Source organism: Coenobita brevimanus, unplaced genomic scaffold, assembly GCF_032717465.1.
Source record: "Coenobita brevimanus isolate Jiangsu-jjx unplaced genomic scaffold, ASM3271746v2 jjx.HiC_scaffold_2762, whole genome shotgun sequence".
In the NCBI taxonomy this organism is placed as follows: Eukaryota; Metazoa; Arthropoda; class Malacostraca; order Decapoda; family Coenobitidae; genus Coenobita; species Coenobita brevimanus.
The window spans coordinates 47,501-57,500 of record NW_027643722.1 but is presented as its reverse complement, the minus strand read 5'-3'; positions in this window follow the sequence as shown (position 1 = coordinate 57,500).

The window sequence follows — 10,000 nt, the reverse complement described above, 5'->3', positions numbered from 1 at the left end:
CTCTCTCTCTCTCTCAGCGTTGCGGGGCTTCACCACGGTGTTGCCATACCCAGGGCTGCAAATATCCCCACATATTTTCAAACCTTATTCCATCTATCCCTTCCCCAAACTCCTCAACTCACCAATAGACACTCACGATAGATCCAAATAGATAAATAGACACAAGCGGGTAGATAGAAGAGGTGATAAAGAGTGAGAAAAGGACAATAGTAAAGAGGCATTAGGCGGAGCAATATGGCTGCCGCGGCTGTGTTTACACTGGCTCAGCCAATCAGCGTCCGCCTCCCTCTGCCCTTAGCACCAGCCGCCCTCTGATTGGCTGGCAGCTGTGAGGCCAGGGAGGAGGCAGGGAGGCATGAGGGAGGGAGGGGAGTACAATAATAATAATAATAATAATAATAATAATGTTTATTTCCACAAACAGTGGTTATTCATATAACAATATGAGTTATATACACAATAATAGTACAGAGTGTACACGTGAAGATTATACACTGTAGATCAAAGCTGGGAATAGCGCCGCTACTATTTTAATAGCGATGGTGGTAACGCCATTACTTTTTTTTAGCCAGTAGCGGAACTGAGAGCGCCACTACTTTTTGGCTGTGCTCACGCGTTACCGCGCTGCTCGCTACTCACGCGACGCATACAGTCCGGAGTCGTGAGTACATACAGATATGCCGACGGTTTGGTTGTATTTATTAATGACAAAAAATACTACTTTCGTCAATTCTGTCATTTAAGATGTCAGCTAGATGTAGGCAATGCTAACACACACACACACACACACACACACAAGCCTCTATCACCGTCACAAACTCCTGCTCTCTCTCCCTCACTCTCTCTTTCAGACTAATTCTTACTCACTACGTTATTATTTCGTAACAGTATGTTACTTTCAGTTTAAGGTAATGAAAAAAACATTGCCATTGTATAGCCTTTAACAGAAAGACCCAGTTCATTTTTACTTTCGTTTTCGTACATATCTTAAATGAGTATCATTGAAAATATAATAAATCTATATAATATGTATCAATGGTAGGCCACATTTTTTTTACTGTTATTTACGTGTTACTTTCAGTAGGTATACTAGGTAACAGTGTAAAAGAACATTTGTTACATTATACAGTAAATAGCTTTTTTCCTGTACCTTCGGCTCTAAGTTTCATTAAAGTGACACCGACATGTATATGATGTTTTATTTTCACTATAAGTATATACTGACATTACTGGTACACAACATAACCACTCAGACTGACTAATATTATCAAAACAGTATATAGTGTATTGCTATATCACAGATTTTTGTTAACTATTCCTTCGTGTACCTTTTTCTTATCCAAAGTAGCGGGAGCGGGAGCGCCGTTACATTTCGTATCAAGTAGCGAAACCAGTAACGCCACTACTTTTTCGGCAAGTAACGGGAATGGGAGCACTGCTACTTTTCATTAGAAGCGTTCCCAGCACTGCTGTAGATACGTTAGGAAGTATAATACAAAAGTGTATACAGTACCTGTAATTGTACTGTACAATTCTCAATATATCAAATGTCATTACATTTGAAGTTTTAAAGTGTTATGTTTGTGAATTATGATATCCCATTTTTGCCTCATATTTTACTAGTTTATTATTGTATAGCGTTATACAGTAAGATTATTAAAGGGTGTTTAGTAAGTGACTGTTAGGTCTATTTTTGAAAATGTTTAAACTATGTGATTCCTTGACATTTTCTGGCAGGTGGTTGCTGTTACTGCTAAGGATCTTGCACCTGAGTCAGTATTAACCTTAGCAACAAACAGATTATTTTTGTGTCTAGTAATACTTTGTGTCATGTTGTGTACCGATGGAAAAGACAGGAGACAGTCAGGGTAGAGATTAGCTGGATATTGGAAGACTGTGACAGCGATGGAAAAGACAGGAGACAGTCAGGGCAGAGATTAGCTGGATATTGGAAGACTGTGACAGCGATGGAAAAGACAGGAGACAGTCAGGGTAGAGATTAGCTGGATATTGGAAGACTGTGACAGCGATGGAAAAGACAGGAGACAGTCAGGGCAGAGATTAGCTGGATATTGAAAGACTGTGACAGCGATGGAAAAGACAGGAGACAGTCAGGGTAGAGATTAGCTGGATATTGGAAGACTGTGACAGCGATGGAAAAGACAGGAGACAGTCAGGGTAGAGATTAGCTGGATATTGGAAGACTGTGACAGCGATGGAAAAGACAGGAGACAGTCAGGGTAGAGATTAGCTGGATATTGGAAGACTGTGACGGCTGTGTCAAACTATATTTTGTTTGGTGTGTTTAGCCAATACAGTTGTGTTAACATTGCAGTGACATGGTACAGAACATGGTCAGACTTCCTGGCTTTTCCATCGACAACTTTAGCAGCAAAATTGTGTAGTTTCTGTACACGTGAAAGTTGAGATTTCCTGCAGTGCCACATATTACACTGCCGTAGTTTAGGATACTTAGTGCCAGTGCCTACAGTGCCACATATTACACTGCCGTAGTATACTTAGTGCCAGTGCCTGCAGTGCCACATATTACACTGCCGTAGTATACTTAGTGCCAGTGCCTACAGTGCCACATATTACACTGCCGTAGTATACTTAGTGCCAGTGCCTGCAGTGCCACATACTTAGGGCCAGTGCCTGCACTATGATGTGTCGAGTGTCTTTGTCAAAGCCATCTTTTATCCTGTTAATATATATTAATATGACCAGTACTCTTTTGCTAAGTTCATTTACATGCTTATCAATGGTCATGTAGCAGTCCATATATACCTAATTTTTTTACATGGTGCTGGCTTGAACTGCTGTGTCTCCAAATCGTACAGTACTGTTAGGTGGTATTAGTGAGATCATTGGCCTGCACCCTAGAACATACATTGCGTTTTAGTGGTATTTAGATGAAGACCGTTGTTAAGAAAATATTCCCTGGCCATACTCAAGGTTTCCTCTGATTTGTGCAATATATCCTGGAGAGAATCTAGTTTGCCACTGTGAAGAAACTGAGTGTCATCAGCATATTGCACTAACACACACTCATTAAGATTTGCTGAGAGATCGTTGACATATATACTGAATGGTATAGGGCCAAGAATTGAGCCTTGGGGTACCCCATAAATGACATTGATTTGGAGGATTTGGTGTTTTGGATGTGAACAGACTGTGTTCTATTATTAAGGCAGCTGTCAAACCAGAAGTTATCAACACTGACTTTACTGAATGAGAATTTGGTGTTTCGGATGCAGATTGTGTTCTATTATTAAGGCAGCTGTCAAAGTAGAAGTGATCAACACTGCCTTTACTGAGTTTATTGGGAAGAATGGAATGGCTGACACTATCGAAAGCTTTTGATAGATCACAGAGGGTTAAAAGTGATATGTGTGTATTATCCATGTTATGGTGATATTATCAGTGATAACTGTCAGTGCTGTATTTGTGGATAGCTTAGCACGGAAACTATGCTGGGTTTGTGAGAGAAGTTGGTTTGATTCAAGAAATGTTATTAGTTGAGTTGAGACGATTTTTCAATAATTTTAGGAAAAAAACAGGTAGCAGTAAAATTGGTGGGTAATTGCCCACGACCTGAGTGTGTCCATTTTTATATAAAGGCGTGACTATAGCATTCTTGCAAGCAGTAGGGAAGACGCCCGTAACAACTGAAGAATTTATGTGGGTTAAATACAATGCGAGTATGAAGAGGGAAGCCTTAATAAAACGAAGTGAAATATTGTTTGAGCCATAAGATGTAGTATTTTGTCAATGTTTAATTGTTAATATTACAGTGTTAACATCAACAGTGTCTGGTGGGAATTGTGTCCTGCTGCCTGTGTTATTACCAGTCACAGGTCTGGCAGATGCAGGATTTATGGTGGTACATGCTTGCAAGAACTGGGTAGTTTCAAAAGTTCTTTTACCTACGTTTACGAAAAAATAAATTCTTCAGCTGTACTTTGTGGATCATCAAAAAGCTGTTGTTGTAGTTTTTATTGTTGGGTATTATGTCTTGGAGTATTTTCCATGTTGCACAAGTATTGCCTCTTGAGTTTGAGTCCTTTGTGATAATATTGGTTAATAGATTGATTAGTAAGTGATTTGGCTCTCTTCTTTAATGCCTTGTAACTTTCCTGTAATGACATGTTGAGCCTGTTTAGTGTTAATTGACTGCGTGTGTGATGCCGTGTTTGTGTTATTTACCGAATGTCATGGGTAATGCAAGGGGCAGGACATGTCATGGGTAATGTAAGGGGCAGGACATGTCATGGGTAATGCAAGGGGCAGGACATGTCATGGGTAATGCAAGGGGCAGGACATGTCATGGGTAATGCAAGGGGCAGGACATGTCATGGGTAATACAAGGGGCAGGACATGTCATGGGTAATGTAAGGGGCAGGACATGTCATGGGTAATGCAAGGGGCAGGACATGTCATGGGTAATGCAAGGGGCAGGACATGTCATGGGTAATGCAAGGGGCAGCAGGACGTGGTATTTCTCTGGTAACAAGGGCGGCACATTTGTACAAACTTGTGGTGTACACTGAGGGTAACACATCAACCTGTTCATGTACATTGTCAGTGGCCAGAATAGTACTGATTGGTTTTATTTAGTAGGTGGCAACACAGTACATCATTGCTATAGGTTTTCAGGCCATGAAAGGTTTGACCATTTGGAGAGGACGGAGAGTGAGAGACTGACGAGGAGAGTGTATGTGAGTGAGGTGGAGGAGGGAGAGGGAGGGGGTGGCCAAGGATGAGATGGAGGGATGGAGCGGAGAAGTATATGAGGGAGGGGGGGGGTGAGCTGGGAGCAGGGCAGTGAAATGGTTTGGGACAGTGCGACATGGAGACGATTTGTCTGTGGCCTCCCCTTATGGGATTAAGGCGTCTAGCAATAGATACATAGGAAAGTTTTAATAGTAGATGGACGTTTAGGCTTACTTATATTTGTGGTTACAGTCATAAGGTCTTGATCACCTATGATATGTGGCACAACATGACTACCAGTTATTTCATCAGGTATATGAGAGAGGGGAGGGTGAGCTGGGAGCAGGGCAGTGAAATGGCGGGGGACAGGGCGACATGGAGGCAATTTGTCTGTGGCCATCCCTTACGGGATTAAGGCGTCTGGCAATGGATAGGCAGACTATTAGTTATAATTATATCAAGAAGAGTAGCAGAGGTAGGAGTGATTTGTGTAGGCTTATTAGCTACTTGTGTCAGTTTAGTATTGGAGAGAGAGAGAGAGAGAGAGAGAGAGAGAGAGAGAGAGGAGACGGATCGAAAGAGGAAGAGAATGGAGAAAGATGCAGAAGTGGGAGGAAGAGAGAGAGGAAGATAAAAATGTATGTGTGTAGGGAGAAAGACGAGAGGAGGAAAGAAAAATGGAGTGGAAAGGGGGAAGAACAACAGAGAAAATGGAGGAAAGAAGAGAGAGAGAGAGAGAGAGAGAGAGAGAGAGAATGTGAGAAGGATGAAGGTTTGGATCGAGGTAGACAGGGAGGCGCCGCGGAACTAGATCACCGACGTCTACACCCAACCTTTGTCATGGGGTAACTGAAGTCTGAAGGGGCCACCGTACCCGTGGATGTGGCATGGCTCCGAGGCTGTGTTGTGGGTCGAGGCGAGGGAGACAGCAGGACGCCATCTTGGGGGCGGAACTTAAAACAGAAAACTGTATATAATAGAGGGGCAACTGGTGCAACTTGGCCAGCCTTTATAACATTCATTGGACTTTCTTTTCTTTTCTTTTTTCGCCTTCTCTGCTTTTGTTCCTGGGTTGCCTCGATGTTAAAGGCGCCTTATATTTCGTATTGGCGGTGGTGTTGTACAGGGTAGTGGGGGTGCCACAGGCAGAGTGAGAGACTAACTAGGAGAGTTTGTGAGTATGGTGGAGACCAAGGATGAGAATATCAGAAAAAATTATGTAAGAGAGAGAGAGAGAGAGAGAGAGAGGCAGGGAGAGGGAGAAGCTGAGGAAGACGAATGGATAAGGAAGGTGAAGAGAGAAAACAAAGGGAGAGAAAAGGAAAATATAAGAAAAATGGAGAGAGAGAGAGAGAGAGAGAGAGAGAGAGAGAGAGGGAGAGATTAATGGAATAGTACAGTATATATTTCCTTCTTACTGGCCAACGTCTCAGCAACACCATACCACAGATAAGGTGGTGGTGTGGTGAGGCGAGGGAAGGGTGTAGTGCTCGCTGAATGCCCCTCCTTGTTGTGATGATGATGATGATGATGATGATGATGATGATGATGATGATGGTGATGATGATGGTGGTGATGATGATGATGATGATGATGGTGATGATGATGATGATGATGGTGGTGATGATGGTGGTGATGAGGATGATGATGATGATGATGATGAGGATGATGGTGATGATGATGATGATGATGATGATGATGGTGATGAGGATGATGATGATGATGGTGATGAGGATGATGATGGTGGTGATGGTGGTGATGATGATGATGGTGATGATGATGATGATGATGATGATGGTGATGATGGTGGTGATGATGGTGGTGATGGTGGTGATGATGATGATGGTGATGATGATGATGATGATGGTGGTGATGATGATGATGATGGTGGTGATGGTGGTGATGATGATGATGGTGATGATGATGGTGATGATGGTGGTGATGATGATGGTGATGATGATGGTGATGATGATGGTGATGATGATGGTGGTGATGATGGTGATGATGATGATGGTGATGATGATGATGATGATGATGATGATGATGATGGTGATGATGGTGGTGATGATGATGATGATGGTGGTGATGATGATGATGGTGATGATGATGATGATGATGATGGTGGTGATGATGATGATGGTGATGATGATGATGATGATGGTGGTGATGATGATGATGGTGATGATGATGATGATGATGATGATGATGGTGGTGATGAGGATGATGATGGTGGTGATGGTGGTGATGATGATGATGGTGATGATGATGATGATGATGATGGTGATGATGATGATGATGATGATGATGGTGGTGATGAGGATGATGATGGTGGTGATGGTGGTGATGATGATGATGGTGATGATGATAATGATGATGATGATGATGATGATGACGGTGATGATGATGATGATGGTGATGATGATGATGATGGTGATGATGATGATGATGATGATGATGATGATGATGATGATGATGATGATGGTGATGGTGATGATGATGATGATGATGATGATGGTGATGATGATGATGATGATGGTGATGATGATGATGATGATGATGGTGATGATGGTGATGATGATGATGGTGATGATGATGATGATGGTGATGATAATGATGATGATGATGATGGTGATGATGGTGATGATGATGATGATGGTGATGATGATGATGGTGATGATGATGATGATGATGATGATGATGATGATGGTGATGATGATGGTGATGATGATGGTGATGATGGTGTGGGTTTATGTTCTAATTATCATGTGTTTTTTTCAGGTGTTTGGGAGTGTGTTTGGTGTTTGTGGGTTTGTGGTGAGTATATTATGTGTTTGTCAATGGCAGGAGCTTGATTCATTGTTTGTGCACACACACACACACACACACACACACACACACACACACACACACACACACACACTATATCTACCTGTCAGTCTTTGTGTCTATTGTCCACTCTCTCTCTCTCTACACACACACACACACACACACACACACACACACACACACACTATATCTATCTGTCAGTCTTTGTGTCTATCTGTCCACTCTCTCTCTCTACACACACACACACACACACACACTCACACACACACACACACACTATATCTATCTGTCAGTCTTTGTGTCTATCTGTCCACTCTCTCTCTCTCTCTCTCTACACACACACACACACACACACACACACACACACACACACTATATCTATCTGTCAGTCTTTGTGTCTATCTGTCCACTCTCTCTCTCTCTCTCTCTACACACACACACACACACACACACACACACACACCATATCTGTCTTTGTGTCTGTCTACTCTCTCTCTCTCACACACACACACACACACACACACACACACACACACACACACACACACACACACACATTTCTGGGATGTGACTTAATACACCTGTCTGGGCCTCATTAGTGATGTGGCAGGTAAGAAGAGGGATAGCTCTCTCTCTCTCTCTCTCTCTCTCTCTCTCTCTCTCTCTCTCTCTCGACTAAGAACCAACGTAGATTAAAAGGAAGAATATTATAAAGGATAAACAGAGAGAGAGAGAGAGAGTTTGCTGTGAGGTGTGAGAGGCTGTAGGAGAGGTCAGTAGGGCCGTTCCTGAATTATACAAATCCAGGACCTTTCTGGAAGTAGGCTAACAAAGGGACCGTTCTGGGAGTAACAAAGGGACCGTTCCTGAGAAGTAATAAAATAAGGAAGGAAGGAAGGAATAGTTAAGACTTAGCAACAGAGAGAGAGAGAGAGAGAGAGAGAGAGAGAGAGAGAGAATATAGAAGTCTGAAGGTGAGAAATTATAGGAGAGAAGTGCAATGGGGAGCGAGAAGTATTTAGGAGGTGGAGGGAGTGAGAGAGGGAAAATAGGGAGTGAGGGATTGGCAGATGTGAATCTGGGGAATGAAGGAACGAGAGTTATTTCCTGGCTGGGTGAGGGAGGAGTGGAGGATGAGGCAGTGAATTCAAATCGAGAGACATTGTTGGAACAAATCTAATACTTCTCTATCTATCTATTGCCAGACGCCTTAATCCCGCACGGGGTGGCTCGCCATATTGCCGAGGTGGAGGTGTGTTTAGCTCCTAATAAATTGCATTCTATTACATACTGTGCACAAGACTTGAGAAAATGGAAGAAGAGAAAACAGAGGAGTGCGGAAATTGGTCGAGAAGAGTAATAAATGGAGTCCAGTGTGATGGCTGCCAAAAATGGTACCATGCTGGATGCCACAAAGTAAACAAAGAGCTCTACACCATAATAGAAAAGCATAAGGAACTGATATGGTTCTGCCAAGTTTGCAAACCAAAAATAACAAATAATATGATGAAACTATGCAACATGGACAAGCAGAATGAAGAGCTGGTAGCAAAATTAAATGAACTGAACATGAAGCTGGATAACATCAAGGGTGGAATTACGAGAGAGGTAACGCAGCAGTTTAGAAACAACTTGCCGGTGAGTGATGATGATATTGTTGAGAAGGTAACAGAGAGAGTACTAGAACATATGAAAGAAGAAGATAAAGCTAGAAGGCAAAACAACATAGTGATGTATAATGTCCCAGAGTCAGAAAGTGAAAGGTATGTAGAGCGAGTGAATGAAGACACAGCTATGTGTTGTGATATATTTGAGAACTCTCTAGGATTAGATAAGGAGGAGTTTGCTATCACTAAGGTCATAAGGATAGGAAAGCCCAGAAGAGAGGGCAATAACAGAAATAGGCCTGTATTGGTGCAACTAGCTGATGTGAAAGAGAAATGGGCAATAGTAAAGAGGGCCAAAAATCTGAAAGATGAAAGTGACCCGGCAAAGAAAAGAATTGGAATTTCACCTGATCTGACGGAGAAAGAAAGGCAGGTTGAAAAAAGACTGAGGCAAGAGTTAAATGAGAGAAAAGCTAACGGAGAAACAGGATTATATATAAAAAACGGAAGATTGTGCAAAGTAAGAGAGGACAGAGGAAGAGAAAATTAGAACCATACAATGATACAGAACAGAAGGATGAACTAAGAAAAAGAGAAGAAGGATATGGGGTAACATTTAAGTTAATTAATATACAGGGGTTAAGTAGACATAAGGTAGTAGAGGTACAGCAACTCATATCAGAGAGTCAAGATATTGTATGCCTGACAGAAACACAGCAAAAATATAATACAATTGACCTAGATAATAACATAATGAAGCATGAAAGCATGAGAGAAATAAAGGACAAAAAAGGAGGAGGTATAATGGTGCTGTATAAACAAAACAGTAACATTACTCTAAGAAAAGACACTCT